Genomic DNA, 19,827 nt, shown 5'->3' on the forward strand with positions numbered 1-19,827 from the left:
AATGACCTAGTCTAGCATGTCATATATTCGAGGATTCAATACAGTTAACAGAAGGAATAATATTATTATTCAAATTTCCCAAAACGGGATCCGCATTAATAATAAATAAACCATTTGACAAGTAACCCTTGCCAAAGAATGTACCAGTATGAATAAGAACTACTTTAAAACCACTAGAAACTAAACAGCTTCCGCTTAATATATTTTTACGCATGTCGGGAACATGATGCACTCTCGTCAGAGATAGAATACGTCCTGAAGGGAACTTCAGATCCACATTTCCAACTTTATGTACTTGAGCAGCACTAGCATTCCCCATCTTCACAGTCAGGCTATGACTCTGTTGATAAGATACAAATAAACTAATATCAGCACAAATATGTACATTAGCTCCAATATCTATCAACCACTCATTTGACAGACATGTAGAAAATATTACAGGGTTGTAGGATACATACCGGTCAACATTGGTTTCAGAAGCCGTAGCCTCACCAACGACCATGTTCACTACAGGCCCACTTGCGGTTCAAAGCACAGCATTCGCTTGCGCTACCTCGGTTTTCTTCACTTTCTTCGTAGGGCAATCCTTACTCCAGTGCCCAACCTGCCCACAAGACCAACATGGTTTATTTTCCTTGGGTTTCTCGGCCTTATCCTTATCACTCTTAGGTTTATTACTATTAGCTTTCTTAGTAAAAGCATTCCTCTTCTGTCCTACAGTTGCTATGTTTACCTTCGAGGTACCGTGTTCAGTTGGCATCACATGTCCCTGTTTGGACTTGTGTTTTCTTGCACCGAGATGTCCAACACAAGGTTGGTCCAGGTGATCTCTCCTTTCTGTCTTTTCAGGGAGAGAGAGAACTCTTCCCAAGACTTTAGGAGCTTTTCAATCATACTCATCACCTTGAACTTCTTCGGGAGGTCCATTTCAAACTCCTTCAAAGCATGCACTATCATCTCGAACTCATGCACCTGCTCAGTCATAGACTTATTATCCACCAGCTTGAACTCGAGGAACCTTGCCACAGAATACTTTTCTAGACCTTGTGAGTTGGTATTATGTGTCTGGTCCAGCTTCTCCCATAAGAGTTTTGCGGAGTAGGCATCAGAAGAATAGACATCAAACCAAGTGTTTGTTAGAGCCGCCACAATGGCCGCCCTAGCCACTCCATCCTTCTCAGCCTACTTCGCAAAAGCCTTAACTGTGTCAGCCTTCTCTTGATCCACTACTGGTTTCTTATATTCCACAACCGGCCACAGACCCTTTATAGCCAGCCACAACTTCATCCTTTTCTGCCAGCGAGAAAAGCCAATGCCACCGTTAAATTTCTCCGATAAACCGGTTAGTTCAATAGCTTGTGGGAAACTATAGGTGGTCCAATCAATGGCCCCAATAGTTGCACCCCCGAACCGCTACCACCACCAACGAAAACCTCACTTTCGTTAACCATTATGCTAAATTCTAAATAACTAATATTCTCTTCAAGAATGTTATAAATTTCACTAACAAATATAGCAACATAGAGGCAAGTATATAAAAAGTTTAGCAAGTCCAGACCAAGACCACAGTTAACAAAATAAAACATGCATGTAAATAAAATCAGTAACTGAAATAACGAAGAGAAAAACGAAGATGTACCCGAAACCATAGCTTTCAACAGTGACTGAAAATAATGGTTGTGCACAGATACAGAACTCCAAGAAAAGAAGATCATAGCTGAGTCACCAGGCCTTGCTCGAAGCCCTGGATGCTCTTGAAGAGAATATTGCCCCCTATCTGCTACGTTGGGATGCGTGCAATATCTCCACCAGGATAAAAATAGCTCGGAGTTTATGTTAACAGTAGCAACAAAACATCCACCTCGACTAGCAACTCAGTCGCCGGAAAACTAACTAACAGCACTTCGAACTTGTGTTTTTGGGAGAGAAATGTAGAGAGGATGAAGAGAAGAGAATGTAGTGTGGTGTGTAAAATACATTCACTTTAGCCTCTATTTATAGGAGAGTAAAAGTGAAACTTCCCACATAATTAATGTATGAATTAAACTGCTCCATTAATAAATAAAATAAAAACTGATCAGATTTTGAATTTAAAAAATATTTGTAACAGCTTTTCATTTAACACCCACATTATTATCAGATTTAAATTTTAATTGAATATATCAGTTATAGATCAGATTATATTCATGTCCAGGTTCAATGAATTAGACTAAGCCCACTAACAAAGTGACTTAGCCCAATTCAGTATCGAACCTAGCCCAACAATTATAATAATAATCCAGTCTAGTGATAAATAAATTAGAATTAAAATTAATTCTCAAATAAATAAAATCCTCGCCCAGGTCGCCTCGCGTACATGAGACGCCGAGACATTCGCCCAAATCGCCTTTCGACCCAACCCGGTCCAGTGCATGGCGGGGCAGGGCGGCGGCGGCGCGCGCGCGCGTGTGTGCACGTGAAGCACACAACAACACAATGAACCATCACACACCTTAGTAGTTTTATACTACTCATGTGTGTGATACCATATAAAGCACACAACTCCCTTTATTTATTTCAATGTGGGACAAAAATATTCTCAAAATTCCAAGCTTTTTCTAGCTACTTTCAATTCTCATTTCATATGGATTTCATTAAGAAAATTCTTAAAACCATACATGAAAATTTAAGTTCAAATATCATTGAACAACTTCCAGTCATTAGATTATAGGATTAACATCAAGAACATAATTAAAATTAAGCTATAAAATCCTAATTTTTTTAACATATTAGCCATCTTTATACTACCATTAAGTAATGCATGTGAAATGGCTGATCAATTTTGTGAATGTTTACAAAAATCTTCAAAGAAGTTGTTTAATGATCATTTGCCCCAAAATTAATCAATACATGTTTATTTGTAGAAGATTGTCCAGAAAATGCATTAAAAGATGAAACAGTACCTGCAAAGTTGAATGCAGAAGAAGAATCTGAAAAAGAAGCATAAATTTGTTTTGAGTTTATAACTTCAGAAATTCTACATATAATGATGCATTATTATTATTTAAAGATTTATAGAAAGCACTATCTTAACCAGATAAAATGTCAAGAGGAGTATCACTTTTGAAGTTCTCTGACGATTTGTAGCAGCCTCAGGAGAAACAAATCTAACTGAAGTATAGAGACACCAAAAACCTTGCCTTTGTACCAGGATAACCAACAAGCTTAAAATATTGATCCTTTAATTGCCCTTTCATTTTACAAAAGTCACAAAACCTGTCAACCTTTTTTCTCCTGGAATTCTTAACAGTTCTTTGATTCTAATTTTGATTAAGTTTAGATACCAACACTACCTTAACCAAAAGAATTTTGATGAACATTTCGGAGGCGTTTGGATGCACCAAGGGAATGGAAATCGGGAATGGGAATGGAGGGTATGAGAATGGGGGTTAATGGGAATGGGAATGAAATGGAAACCCAAGGGGTATGGTGGGTTTGATTTACCTACCAAGAGGGAATGGAGTTCACATTCCCCATCACTAAATTGGTATCCAAACACTATCACTTGAGTTTAAGGTTCCTATTCCCGTTAACCGGGCACATTAACCATCAACCAAACACCCCCTTAGTAAATCTCTTATTTTTGCAGATTGAGAATTAACAATATAATTTTGTCTCTCAATTTGTTGAATCATATGGTAAACTTCGTACTTTGTTCACATTAGGAAGTGGATTCTTGCTTAAAATATTAATCGTTGCTTGATCATTGGACTTGTTTAGACCAGCAACAAATTGAATCAACATTTTCAATTGATCTGTTTCATTAAGCTTTTTCATAAAACCAATGGAACATTTAATCAATGTACCAAAATAACAATCGGGCAAAAATATAAGAATCTCTAACTGATTCCAGATTTTCATCAATTTATTATAGTACGCTCAATAACTGAATCACCACCTTGAACTATAGACATGTGAATTCATATAGTTGATTAGTATTAGAATGTCCATATCATCTTGAATCTCTAATAGACGGAGTAAATATGAAACTCTCAGCAATAGACTTGTCATTTGAATATAACAACCATCATGTCACAATGTAATCATTATGTATTCATTTTTGAAGATCTAGAGAATCATCAATAAGAATAAGTAACGATCAATCAATCAAACCTATTTTGTTCTTAACCTCAAGTGATAATTAACCACTACGATTCCAATTCATGTAGTTATTTTCTTGGAAAATATAATCTAACCTAGCTGAGCGTTCAAATTATCATTTGAAGAAAGAAATTATGGATCATTGTAGTTGATAGCAGTATTCGTACCCAAATTCATGTTCTATGTACTCACGTTTTGTGAAGAAGATGTAGAAGCCATAAATGTTTGATGAAATGCTTAAAAGAAAATCAATAGAAAAAATTAATATTGATGCAGATTCAAGAAATAAAATGAAAAACACAATGTATAATATGATATTAATGCATATTCATATAAGAACAATCAACAAAAAGAAGGAAAATGAAAACGAAATTTCAAACCAGTGCTTTAATGGTAGGAACACAAAAAAATGAACAAGCACCTTGTTGCTCTGCTATCATGAGAAGATGAAGCTAATTTTTATCTAGATTGATAACAAAAACTCCATTAATCTCTGAAAATGTATGTACAAAAATTTTAAAAATGAAATGTACAACAAGGAAACTTTATATACCACTCTAATAGTCTAACTAACTTTCCCGCTATTATTAACAAACTAATTTTAAGTGAAAATATTTAACTACCTTTACTAATATTTACAATTAATGAACTACCGTTGCTGATATTTGAAAATTACTCCCTCTATATTTTTACTTGACACTTTAAATTTTACACACATTTTAATGTGTTCTGACCGAATAATTAGAAAAATTATTTATAAAATTTTCTTTTAATAAATTAAATAGATAACTAATTCACAATTTCCCTTTAAAATAAATATGTTAATAACTACTCAATTAAACGCATTCGAATGTATGCAAAAGTAAAAGCGTCAAATAAAAAAATAGAGGGAATAACTTATATCTTAATAAAAAATTCTCCGGAAGGACGAGATATTGAACTTGGAGTGTATTGACATCCACAAGTCAAAGCTCACAAGCCATAATACTTTAACAATGAGCACTTTTTTTGTTTACAATTAGTCATAATCATTCTATTTTAAATGAGATAATAATTTAATATTTTTTTGAATAAATGAGATGATAATTTAATTATTGAAACTGGCCTCATTAGTCATTTCTAGTTTCAATAGGACTAGATGTTTCACTTTTAAAAAATTATTCATTTATTAGATCGGATTAAAATGTTCATGTATATTAAAAATTTATCTAAATAAATTATAAGAATCATGTACATGAGAAAAAACTTAGTTAAGTAGCCTTAGTTCAACATGAGCTTATAACAACTTCATGTACAAATGCGGTAGATTTGCAACATTTATAAGTTTATAATAATAATTTGATATTTATCAAAATGTTATTAGAATATATAGAAGTACTTTAATTTCAGAAAAGTTATCTAAGTTCGTCATAAGGCCCATTTTTCATCAAAATATTGGAAATTTTCAATGATACTCTTTAATTGTTACTTTTTCAACTAATGCGTTTTTTGTATTTATAACTTATTAATGGTATTCTTATGTTTCAAAATTTTAAAGTTCATATATATGATATTATGGCCTTTCATCCATAGATGGTCATTTTATATAGAGGTCCATAGTGGACTCTCTCCTTTAATCTCAACCCTTAGATTAGATTAAAAATTAATGGTCCAGATTTGTTTTTAATTAAATATAAAAGCTTCAGAACAAAAAACTTTCTGACAGTTGGAACAGTTACTGTTACACGCAAATACACGCAACTTCTGCCGTTGAAATTTTCGGCGAACTTTCCGGCGATTTCGTTACATTTTCTGACGAGCATTTTCATCAGAGTCTGTTGCTTCTGTGCCCTGATCTCTCTTATTTCATATTATTCATTATCTTCAATTTAATCAGGAAAACTCCTTCTTCTTCGAATCATTTTCAAGCTTGTAATTTTATAACAGTTACATAAACGTCGTTGTTCCGTTAAGAGTTTCCTGACGATCTTCATCTGTCGTTCCAGTCGGATTTGTCTTCTCTTTTTGATTCTATCAGTTTATATGGAGTCTTTTTCAAATCAAACTTAGCTTGATGCTACGGTAGAATCTCATTCTAAATCAGGTTATATTTTTAATGTATCACATTTAATCCTCTTGTTTATATTAATTGAATGTAGTTTGAGTCAAACATCATTCTAATTTATGATTTAATATTATTAATTTTCAGATGAGTTTCATTTCGTTTATATTTTCTTAAATTTTTAGTTGATTCTATAGATTTGTTGTTAGGTTTGCTTAATTTTGTTTAGTATTAGGCCTGATTCTAATTTGTTATACAACTTAATCCTTTTACAAAATATTCGTCATAAAATGATTTAGTTTGTGAGTTTTTTTTAATACTGGCTATCACTATGTGTTTATTACTACATTTTTTGATTCTAATATGTCTAATTACATATTGATTTTCTGTGAAAAAAGTTGATAAATGATTTTTATTATTTAAGATGATTTAGGTTTCTACGGTAGCATTAAATAAAATTTTGTAGTCTATAATAGAATCAAATCATTATTCAATCAATTTTTGTTTGTGTTGTATGTCCATACATTTATAGTTTTAATTTTAATTATATTATATGCTTGAGATTAAAAAAGAAAACTTGATATATTTTACTAATCTTGTTAGTTGATTCCATGATTTTGAAGGTTAATATGTAAAAGTTTTTCGTGTCTTTGTCTTATGTTATCCTGAGTATGTATAAATGTTTATGTTTATTCATCTTCGGACAAAAGTGATACATTTTTGTAGTTTGTCCTTATTTGTTTGATATTTTATTGTTATTTTCTGCTTTTGTCATGTAGAAAATATTATAAATGTCGAAAATGTTGATATGGTCGAAGACTTTTTTGAACCTGCTTGTTATGAATTGTTTGAAGAGTTGGTAGAAGGGTTTGATGAATCTTTTAATAGGACCACTCAAGTTTGGAATCCTAAAGTCGCTGATATTAAAGTCAAACCTTATGCTGGTCAGCGTTTTAAAGATATTGATTCATGTTTTTAATTTCTACACTGAATATGGAAGGCGGGGTGGTTTTGATGTTCGCAAATCATCACATAAAGTGAGGAATGGTATTATTGTGACAAATTATCTTGTTTGTCAGAAAGAAGGTACTCATGAAACTGTGATGTCAAAAGATTCTGCTTCTAAGACAAAATCATTCCATTCATCTAGTACTGTTAGTAAGGAAGTTAGGCAGAGGAATATAGTCACCAAAAAATGTGGTTGTAGTGCCAAAATTTTTCTGAAGTACAATGGTCCTGATAGCCCTGATAAATATATGATATCTTGCTTTATAGATGGTCATAATCATCCGTTGGCTTCTGAATCGGGAAAAGAGTTTATTCGTGTTAATCGAACTATGACTGCTTTTCAACGCCACTTCCTTTTAGATGCTGTAAAATCAAATATGGGGACTTTTAGGGCTCATACCATGTACAAGTCCTTATTTGGCTTATATTCTGACGTTGGTCCTACTGTTGTTTATTTTCAAAACTGGATGAGAGATATCAACTTATATATTGGAAAACATGATGCAGATATGCTTCTTCAGAAGTTTAAGAATAAGCAGGACACTTCAGATGGAGGGCTTTTTTATGAGTTCCCGACAGATTCAAATGGTCACTTAACTCGTTTATTTTGGGCTGATATTCGTGGTCGAAAAAACTATGAAGTTTCTGGAGATGTTGTAACTTTTGATGCTACTTATCGTACCAATAAGTAAGGACAAATAAATTTAATTAATTTTGATAATTTTTGTTTTTTTTAAAATGTTTACCTACTGTACTTTAGGGTTTTTTGAGTTCTTGTTCATTTGAGATAAAGCAGTCCTTTTTAAAATTTTTGTTTTTATTTGTACTGCAGGTATGGCATGGTTTTTGTGCCATTCATTGGTATTGACAATCATTGGAAGAGTTGTACTTTTCCCTCTGCTTTGCTTAATAGTGAGAATGAGAGTAATTTTACGTGGTCCTGTGAAATGTTGCTTAAAGTTTTTCCTCGTCCACCTAAGTGCATAATCACTGATCAGTGCCCTGCCATGAAAGTTGTAATTTCTAAAATATTTCATGATTCTGTTCATCGATACTATATGTGGCATATAATGTAGAAGTTTTCGGGCAAGGTATATTCTGTTTTTATTTAGCTTTAAATAAAAATGGCATGTTATAAACATATAATGATGCTTGTTTATGTGCTTTATCTTACTGAACCGGTACTCTAAAAATTATGTTTTTTTGTCGCACTCTTTGTTTATCATATTTTTAGTAGACTTTGAAGCTATATTGTATTTATGGATACTAGTATGCTTAATTAAAGTGCAATAACACACCAAGAATGATAAATTATATTGTTTTAGATATTTTAATTTTTCCTTAGTTTCTAAACAACTATTAAAAATGTTGTGTTGCTAGTGTCCACTTACAAGGCTATTTTGAATGCTCCTTTAGGACTTAATGTTATGGTTGAGCCTATTATTATTTCGTTCAAATTTATGGGCCACAAATAAAGTTTTTACGGTAACAGTTGCTATAATATTTGGCACCAAAGTGTTGTCTGGTTCTTTAGTGTGGGAAGATTGGTAGTTTCAAGTGAGGAGTCATGTTGTTGCATATTCTGTTTCATCCTCCTAGTTTTACGCATCATTTACATTGATTTCTCACGTTTAAACGTTTGATAAACATCATGTGATTGAATTACTACAACATCTTACTTTTTTAACTTATTTCATTATAATTTTAATAAGAAATGATCTGATTTGAATCAAAACCATAAAAATCAACTTCAGAAAGTGTTGTAGTTGATCTTAATTTCTTATGATTTGTTAATTTTACTCTATATTCTGACTTGCGCTTTCAACCTTTTTTAAAATATAGGTTGGACCTGTATTTTGTGCTGAATCCGGATTTATGGACAAACTAAACAAATTTGTGTGGTCATCACATTTGACAGTAGCTGAATTTGAGCAAGGATGGAATTCTGTGTTGAATGAATTTGGATTGAGTGAGCATATATGGTTGAAAGATATATATGCAACTAGAAAATTGTGGATTCCTGCTTTTTCCCGGGACAAGCTAATGGGAGCATTACTTAGAACCATATCAAGGTCAGAAAGTACAAATTTCTATTTTAATCACTTTGTCCAGAAAGGAGACACGCTTTCTAAATTTTATATGTGTTATGAGAGTGCAATCGACAAACAGATTCATGAAATTAAAAAACTTAATGATGGAGACACATGTGTTCCACAATGTGTGACAGAAAACCAAATTCAGAAGCATGCAACTCATCAATACACTCGTACCATATTCTATAAGGTTCAGAAACAGATTAAATCAAGTTATTTTCATATTAGTTTGGCAAGCCAACCAACCGTTTTTGATGGTGTTAGTAAATATGTTGTTCGAGATAAAAGTTTTGATGAAAAATACTTTGAAGTTGAATTAAATTTTCAGAAGAATGATGTTGACTGTTCTTGTAAACTATTTACAAGAGTCGGTTATCTCTGTAGACATTGTTTCTATATTTTAGGGCTTTGGGGTGTGGAAAGAATACCGCATCAATATTTGTCTACTCGGTGGATGAGAAATGCAGAGAAAAGGTTTTCCAAATTGAAGTTTGGAAATGAGAATAAAATAGCAATAGCGCTATTATTAAAGATACATCAAAGAAAATATGGACAGAGTTTTAAGGCTGTTTTGGGAGTGTTTCAAATGATATTGGAGGATTGAATTTTATGTTGGAGGGAATGAGGTCTTTAAAAATTAGCATTGATGATAAATTTCAGAGTCGTGGTGTTTCAAAAGATGATATTCTACAAGAATGCTTTGGTGTTAGACCTTCTGTAGGGTTGAGCATTCGGTCGGTTCGGTCAGAAACCGGACCGAACCTGTAACAGCCAGCATTTTCAGACCGTTAACTAATAGCGGAAACTCAAAGTAGAAAATAAATTATATTGAACTGAAATAGAGAATAACTGAAATTCTAATAAGTTTAGATGTTTTGATCCTTAAAATAAAAATACAGAAGTCTGAAAACAAAGCTAAGAAGTTCTCTAATTTATTTAAACCAAATATAAAGACTGCAACTAAAATGGGTGACACTCATCACACTCCCTGCTGTCCCTGATTACCTGCGGAAAGGAAAATAATACGAGTGAGTTAAATGCCCAGTACGAATAAAACTGTAAATAAAAAATCAGGTTTTATACAACTGAATGGATAGTGTCTTACCGACACAGAGTTTTCAAATATAGACTGAAAGTGAAATGAAACAATACAAGTGATAAATAGAAAAACACGATAATAAGTGCCCTGAACCAAAACAGAAGAACTATAAGGCTGAATCAAATAAGGTATGTATCCATAAGGGTCTCTTATACAATTATATACTCGCACAAAGCGAAGTACAGAACAGAAAATTCTTCCCCGGTAATCCACGAGAAGAAAATATATGAAATGCACAAAGCATTTCTACAATACAGAGAATCCTTCTTCGGTAATCCAGAAGAAGAAAACACACAATATCGATCATGATCATTACACAATCTCATACTCCAGAGACATGCTCGTATACTCACAGCACCGATACGAGTAAGTGCCAAGTTCACTAGACACTCTGAACTCCATGAACTCGTCTGTGATTTAACCACACAGATAGGTTTTTAAGAGCCCACGAAAAGGTTTCAAAATATTGCCAAACTCATAACAGAATACTAAACTGAGTAAATATAATATCACAGTATAATAGTGAAACGACACAAAACATTTAAATAAGAGTTGGCAATAATAATTCCAAAAATAGACAATACGAAAGAATATATGAATATGCACTATAGAGTACACACGGAGTACAAGGGTCGCAATCTTATTAATTAAATCGACCGTAAATAAAACGAGTAAAGAATAAGTGATTAAATAATTTGAGAAAGAGAATACAGAGAGTACAAAAGGGTGTCAATATAAATTGACGCAACAATATATTTAATGAATAATGAATACCTAATATATAAAATGGTGAGAGATCCACTAACTTTAAATTTAAAAAATGAGACAAAGAGTCAAGAAATGTGCACCGATAATTCTAAAATAAGAAAAGATAAGAGTCCGGAAAATTCGTATCACGAAGTATACAAGAAGCATAAAAGAATCACAATTTATAAATTTAAATTAAAAAATGGATTCAAAGAGAATTAACAATTTTAATAATAAAAGAAGAGAACAAGAATTCGTACATTAAAACCGAGTCTAAATTAATCTGAAAAATATCAAAGATCCGACCGCAAACTCAATCTAATCATAGAATAATTTAATTAAATTTAAAATCCTTATTCCTATGATAAATTATATGACACTCATTAAATAATTTATAAAAATATTGACTTGCATGCGAGTTGTCAAATTATATTAATATAAAATAACATACATGCAGGTTTGCCAAGCTACACTAGCTCAATGCAAAATCATAATATTACAATACAAGTTGTAGTTACTTCATTTATATTCCTGTACATGCATGCAAGGCCCAAAAGTTAATAGCCATTAATGCTTGAATTTGACAACAACACTTAATTCACATAGTTAACAGGAAGTGAATGCATGCATAGTAAATATATTATTTAATGTTCATAAATTGAGAACTTGCTTATTCACTTTCTTAAACCCAAAACACGTACAATCATGCACACATATATGTAAATTTACTCCCCTCATTAATCATTCTATATTATTAATTATCATTAAATATTCTGTTCTTCAAATAATAAAATTCAAATCATCCCTCAAATAATAAAATTGGGGTGAATATTAATGCTAGCACAACTAACTTAACATATTATTAACATGAAAAATTATTACAATTAGGCCATATTTATATCAATTAAGCAAATTAGCAAAATAGTATTCTTTTACTAGTTATTAAATAATCTAACTCAAATAATATTGACATATCCCGACAAAATATTAAAGAGAGATTTGATTCACAACTATGGCTATTTACTCACAGAATACATGATATAAGTCATAAGACATGGATTCATGTTAATATTATACTAGGATACATATAGGCACTACTACAAAGGGTACCAAGTCAATGGGGCTTAATTCTACTAATGGGTTCATATTTTTGTTACCACAATAATTATATAACAATATTAACAACTGACGCACATGTTCAGCATACAAGACAGTAAGACACAATTGCTTGAACTTCTATAATACAAGGAAGAATTAAAAATTATATTATACATACATACAAAGTCTGATCATACCTGCAAGGGAAACTCTGCTCTTGACCCCCTCTGCTATGCACTTCTAGCGGCGAAGCTCTAACTGCCCTTAAACTTTTAACCTAATTAGAATAGAAAAAAAAACAACGGAACAAAACTTATTGGGCTTCTATTTTTGTATGGGCTAACCCATTAATATAACCATATATACAATAAATAAATAAAAATCCAAACAAAATTATATGACATATAGAATAAATGTGGATAAAAATCTTAACTTTTACCTAAATGAATTTAAAAGGATACAAAATTAAAATAATATATAAAATTACAGGGTGTTACAGAACCGAATTAACCAAAAATTGAATTTATTTATTTTTAAAACCAAACCGAACCGATTTAATATCTGGACCGAACCGTAAACCGAACCGAATTATTTCGGTTAATTCGGTCCAGTTTTTCAAACCAAAATAATTTTGTAGATCAGGTTTTGTACATTGCAAGTCTGCAACAGTGGTGCTCCTAATTTGTAATCTGCAAGTAAACAGATGATGAATGGTGTTAAGATCAAACAGATAATGAAATCATACAATTAGTGCTCCAAGCCTCTAACCATGGAACCCATGATCCAGAGGGAAGAAAAGAAGGGTGAAGGGGGTTTCTATAGTTCTGTTCTATAGATGGTATATTGAAGTTTTAATCAACCAAATAGAATTATATTATGTGAAGTATGTTAGCAGCTCATATTATAGACATAAAACAAGAAACAAAGTATTGAATGAAGACAATGATACAGTTGATACCTGGATCTTGGATACTTGGATTCTTTGAATGAAAATTAGAATCTAGGATTCTTTGGAATTTAGAATAAATTTGAATTAGGATTTAGGGTTTTGATTCAAGCGGCGGCATCTAATACTCAACTTCAGACTTCACTTCGGTTTAATTTCACAGACAGACAGACTGTTTTGTTTAATGCAAAAATTTTACTGAATTATATTATATATAAAATATAATTGAAAAATATAGGTATATTTAGTTCGGTTGATTCAGTCAAAACAGAATTAAAATTCTGATAAACCGAACCGAACCGATTTTAATTCGGTTAAAACCGAAAAACCGAAATAACCAGAATTTTTTAAAAAATTAAAACCGAACTGAACCGAAATGTACCGGTTCGGTTCGGTTTTTCGGTTTTGCTCACCCCTAACCTTCTGTGTGGCGCCCCAAAACCCGGGGTCAAGAGTCTCGGAAGCCACGCTATCTAAACTCACACAACTCACACTACAATATGTAAATACTCACGCTTCACGACCTCGCACTTAACACACACACACTACAGGTTATGGTCTTGGAAACGAACCATCATTACTAGAGAATTTTATTACAACCCAAATGTAATTAGTCTTACAGGGGGTGACCTTTAAGTAAGGTTAATCCGCCGGCCGAATATACGCTTCTTATTTCTTATTTTACATAACCATACTTATAAATAAGCCGAACTATAAACAACTGAAAACTAATCCAGCTTATTCCGACTACCTGAGGTACTGCACCAAACAATCTACGGAACAGCTGGCCATTTCCTACCCGTTTCCTGGCTGTGGTTCTCATGGCAGGCATCTTGATTCACTGTTGTGTTGTGTCAATTTAAGAAAACAAGTGTGAGCTAAGATGCTCAGCATAATAATGTACAGTATGAAAATGACTGTATAATAACATCATATATTATATATATATGTTTTATTTAAAAGTAGATTTCTCGGTGTCCCACACCTTCTTATGAGAATAATTCTTTTAAGGGGTTTTTATAACCTGCGAATACCTTAATAGTAATCCCAGCACCTAGGCTTGGGTTACGGTATTGCATATCAATTCCAATTGGAAGATTTTGGACATCTCACAGGAGCCACCGCATACGATGATCAGTCGTCCTACGGAAAGTAACCTTCTTTACTAGTAAAAGGACTAATACCGTCATCTCTCGGGTATCACCCTGGCCGCATTCGGGCTACGTGTCCCATTTTCGGGTATACACATACTTCACAAGTTCCTGAGTACACAAAGTACCTTCGCCTGCGGTACCTTTGGTAGCCCATCCAGCACACGTAGTACCAGAGTCTACCCCTCCATTGTCCTTCAACAGAATTCTATCCATCCCGGGAACTTGAACCACATCGAAGTTCCCCAAGCGTTTTGCTTGTTGATAGAGATAATTTATCTTTTTAGAATATAAGTGTATATATATGTATATACGTACTTCCGAGAATTTCGGAGGAAGTACTAGGGATGTGAGTTGACCGTTGTCAACAGATAATTAATAAGGGGAAAGTTTCTTCTTGAAACTATATTCAATATAATAATAAGTCGGGATAATATTCACCGACGATCTGAAATAATTCGAATGATACTTCTAAATCAGAAGGTATATCAGGATCTATGATCTTTAAATCAATAACAATCCTCAAATAAATAATCAATAATTAAATAATAGTCTATAAATAATTAAATGATAATTGATATTCATCATACCTCGAATGAGTTATTCTTTTAAAAGATTTATTTAAATAATATTCCCCAACTAGTTTGTGTTTACATAATTAATAATCTATAATGATTAATCGGGTTTGAGTAAATAAACGTTGAAGCATACTACTCCTATAATAAAGGAATACGTATATAATATTTAATATCCGAATCAATAAAATATAGTTGAGGGAATATGCTCATTAGGAAATCGTTTTAAAAGTTCGAGGTGTTTTAATGTTTCGTAAGTGGACGATGAGTCCCTTTAAAACGTACTATTATGGACTTATATCCATCCTATAATATCTCCGGAACGATTCCCGGGTTTTATCTTAAATCCCGACCGACCCTCGGTCTTCTATCATACATTACGCTTAAAGCGAAATAACATTTCACGATATATACTTATCGTACAACATCGCTATATCATGCGAAAATTCAAAACTACGTATCATGACAAACATAGTATTTATGCGATGATAGTAAAACAATCTTTTCACAACACAACAGAAAAATGGAGTTGGGTTTGTAAACTTGCCTGGGTATCTCGAGGTGGAGGATGCACTAGGTTCTGCTCGGAAATCTATAACCATAAACACATTTCATTTCGTTAGGTTCCGTCCTAATTCACAGTAACTCGCACTCATGCGCTACTCATTATACACCCTCTCAACTCATACTACCCTTAACATTTCTTTTAATTCATAAACACTTTATGGTCACTTCATTTTCCTAAGTATCTTGAGTTCATTCTCATTATCGTGGTCGGCTCCGCTTAAGGATTCTTACGGTTTCTACTCGCGCGGTCTCGGCTCCGACATTTTTATAAAATTGAAAAATCATTATTTTCACTTGAAATTTTTATGACAGTTAGGAAACTCCACATGTTACTCTCTGTAAAAATTTCATCATTTATGAATACTATTAAGTCTATATTTTATATTTTCAAAATTCGTGATTTGTAGCAGTTTTTGTCGCGTAAAATACTTTTACTAAAACGATCATAACTTTTGATCTGTAAATCGGAATTAAGCGATTCAAGCGCCTAAAAGATCCTTATAACATTGTATATCTTAAACAAAGGTTATTTCTCAAGAATCTACAGTTTACAACTTTGAGACTTTCTGCAGAAACTTAAAGTTACGGTTTGTTATTTTTAACGAAGTTACGTTTACGATCGGGGTTTCGTTTATGCCTTAACTATCAACACAACCACCAACAATCATCATATAATCATCAACACACAAACTCCTCTCAAGAACACATGTTCTTGAGGTAACAACAACCAACCTTAAATCTACTTAACTTAATCATCAAGATTTCATAAACAACACTTAGTAAGCTAGGTTTACTGACACCCACTAAATGGATCTTAACATGAACCTTAAATAAAGTTAGGCCAAAGATTTTTTTACCTTTCTTGAAAGCTTGAGATGTGTTCTTGAGGATGGTGGAGGCTTGGAAGTGCTTGGTATGAATTTTGAAACCTAAAACCACCATTAAAATCAAGAAACCAAAGAGAGGTTACTATTCACACTATTCACTAGTGAGTTTCTTGAATTTATTCCACCCATCAAACCTTGATAAAAAGAGATAAAAGATTTTTCTTACCTTAGTTTAGTTGCTAGGAGTCTTGGGAAATAATTATAGGATTTTACAAGAACTAGAGCTTGAAGTTTTGAATTGCAATTTCTCTATTTTCTTCAAAATAGCCGAATGGGAGCTTTTGGGGGTGGGGGGGGGGTATTTATAGCCCTTGGTTGCTTCTCTTGGATGAATTCTAGGTTGCTTCTTGGAAGGTGACTTGATATCTTTGCAAGTTGATCTTTATTCTTCCTAGGATAGCTTAGGTCTATTCCTTGTCTCCAAATCCATGGACAAATCTTTGTAGCTTGCTAGCTTACAAGCTAAACTACAAGGTTAGCTCCTTAGCACACTATTTGCTAGCTAGCTTGGTCATCCTAGGGTTAGCTTACTATTTGATGAAGTAACCATGGTTACTTCCTTACCATGGTTTAGTTAGTGTGTTACGTTTAATTAATCGTTTACGCGTTCGCTCGGTTACTTAAACGTTCTCCGCAGTACTTATTCATAAATGGTTCGCAATGTAATTCTTTTCGTATTTATTCCTTATATTTTTATTTATCCTAATTGAATATAAATCCGTAGGATTTTAATCTCGTAATTATATTGTGATTCCCGTAGTCCTTAATAAGTCGTAATTACGGTTGTTTTTCAAAGTTCGTTTTCTTCGAAAACTAATAGCGTTTACATACACTCATTTGGTACGTATAGTCGTAATATCTATTCCGAAACTCATTTTCTTATGCACTATATAGTGTGGGCTCAAAAGTTTTCCCGTCTGTCAGGGTTACTATTCATTAAATGTTTTACAAGGTCTCAAAAATTCGAGTTATTACAGTCTTCCCCTCTTACAAGGATTCCGTCCCGGAATCAATTAGAAAATAAGTGGGGATATCTATTCCTCATGGTGTCTTCAAGTTCCCAAGTTGATTCCTCAACATTTTGATTTCTCCATAATATCCTAACTAGCTTCACCGTCTTGTTCCTCAACATTTGTTCTTTCTGGTCCATTATCCTAACTGGCTGCTCGATGTAGGTCAGATCTGGTTGTAAATCTACCTGCTCGTATTCTATTACATGTCGGGCATCGGCATGGTACTTTCTCAACATAGATACGTGAAACACATTGTGTACTTGTTGCAAATTAGGAGGCAAGGCGAGCTCGTAAGCTAGAGGTCCTATCCTCCTCAAAATTTCAAAAGAAACTATGAATCTAGGACTCAGCTTCCCTTTCTTTCCAAATCTCATCACTCCTTTCCACGGAGATACCTTCAATAACACCGAATCTCCTACTTCATATTCCTTATCCTTCCTGGTCTGATCGGCGTACTTCTTTTGTCTGTCATGGGTTACTGCCAGTCTCTTCCTGATGAGTTTCACCATTTCTCTGGTCTGCTGGACTAACTCTGGTCCTAATAGCTTGTGTTCTCCAACTTCATCCCAACACAGGGGAGAGCGACATCTTCTCCCGTAAAGTGCTTCATACGGGGGCATTCCTATGCTAGCGTGATAGCTATTGTTGTAAGAAAATTCTATCAGGGGTAAGTGATCATCTTAATTTCCTTTGAAGTCGATGGCACATACTCGCAGCATATCTTCTAGGGTCTGTATAGTCCTTTCGCTTTGTCCATCCGTCTGGGGGTGGTAAGCGGTACTCATGTTTAGTCTAGTGCCTACACATTCCTGGAAGCTTCTCCAAAATCGGGAATTAAACCTCGGGTCTCTATCTGACACTATGGCTACATGAACGCCGTGTCTTATTACAATTTCCTTCAAGTAAATATCTACCAACTTGTCTACGGTGTACCTTTCGTTTATTGGTAGGAAGTGTGCGGACTTGGTCAGTCTATCAATGATAACCCATATAGCATCGTGATTGGTCTTTGTCCTAGGTAAGCCTGTCACAAAATCCATGGCTATGTGTTCCCATTTCCATTCCGGAATTTCTAGGGGTCGTAACAGTCCACTAGGTCGCTGGTGTTCCACCTTCACTCTTTGGCATGTCAAGCACTTGCTAACCCACTCCGCTACTTCTCTCTTCATGTTAGGCCACCAATAATATTCCTTAAGGTCACGGTACATTTTCGTACTTCCTGGGTGGATTGAATATCTAGAGATGTGCCCTTCATGTAACAGCTCGTCCTTTAATTCTTGCACATTCGGAATCCAAATCCGAGACGCATACCTCATGATCCCTTCCTCATCCTTCTCGCATCTCACTTCCTCACCAGTCAATGTCCCTTTTTCCTCGCTCATCTTCTTTTTCTGACATACTCGTATCTTTGTAGTCAGTTCTGGTACTAGCTTAATCTCAAATAATCCTTTCGTTCTCTTACCGGTCATTCTTACGTCGATTTCCATCTTCTCAAATTTCTTAACTAATTCCTCCGATGTCATTATCATTTTGAGTCTTTCCTTCCTACTAAGGGCGTCAGCCACCACATTGGCTTTACCCGGGTGACACAAAATTTCATAGTCGTAGTCCTTTATCAACTCTAACCATCTCCTCTGTCTCATGTTTAGTTCCTTCTGAGTAAAAATATATTTGAGGCTTTTATGGTCAGTGTAGATCTCGCATTTCTCACCGTATAGGTAATGTCTCCAAATTTTTAGGGCAAATACTATGGCTGCTAATTCTAGGTCATGCGTAGGGTATCGGCTCTCATACTCCTTCAATTGTCGAGAGGCATACGCTATAACCTTGCCGTGCTGCATTAGTACACATCCTAATCCTTTAAGTGATGCGTTATTGTATATCACAAACTCTCCCTTTCCATCGGGAAGAGCGAGCACTGGTGCTGACACCAGCTTCTTTTTCAGTTCTTGAAAACTCTCTTCATACTTTTCCGTCCATACGAACTTTTCTGCCTTCCGGGTAAGTCTAGTCAGTGGATCGGCTATCTTAGCGAAGTCTTGCACGAATCTCCGGTAATAACCTACTAAACCTACGAAACTCCTAACCTCTGTCGGGGTTGCTGGTCTTTCCCAATTGGATACCACCTCTATCTTGGCGGGGTCAACTAAAACTCCTTTGCTACTCACCACATGTCCTAAAAACTGAACTTCTCTCAGCCAAAATTCACACTTCGAAAACTTGGCATACAATTTCTCATTCCTCAAGATTTCTAAGACTATCCTCAAATGTTCCGCATGTTCTTGCTCTGTCCTTGAGTAGATCAGAATATCATCTATAAAAACTATCACACATATGTCTAGGTACTTTTTGAACACTTTGTTCATCAAATGCATAAAGGCTGCGGGTGCATTGGTTAATCCAAACGACATGACTAAGAACTCATAGTGTCCATACCTAGTGCGAAAAGCAGTCTTTGGTAT

The 19,827-nt window shown here is 34.0% G+C and overlaps 1 long non-coding RNA gene across 1 annotated transcript; it reads right to left on the bottom strand.

Moving 5' to 3' along the window:
* Nucleotides 1-10,094: 10,094 nt before the first annotated feature.
* Nucleotides 10,095-12,539, bottom strand: LOC141668792 (uncharacterized). The gene is made up of 2 exons (XR_012553211.1): nt 12,424-12,539; nt 10,095-10,287 (listed from the first exon to the last, which is right to left on the bottom strand). It is a non-coding gene; the product is annotated as an uncharacterized LOC141668792 (long non-coding RNA).
* Nucleotides 12,540-19,827: the final 7,288 nt, after the last annotated feature.

Source organism: Apium graveolens, chromosome 6, assembly GCF_009905375.1.
Source record: "Apium graveolens cultivar Ventura chromosome 6, ASM990537v1, whole genome shotgun sequence".
Lineage (NCBI taxonomy): Eukaryota > Viridiplantae > Streptophyta > Magnoliopsida > Apiales > Apiaceae > Apium > Apium graveolens.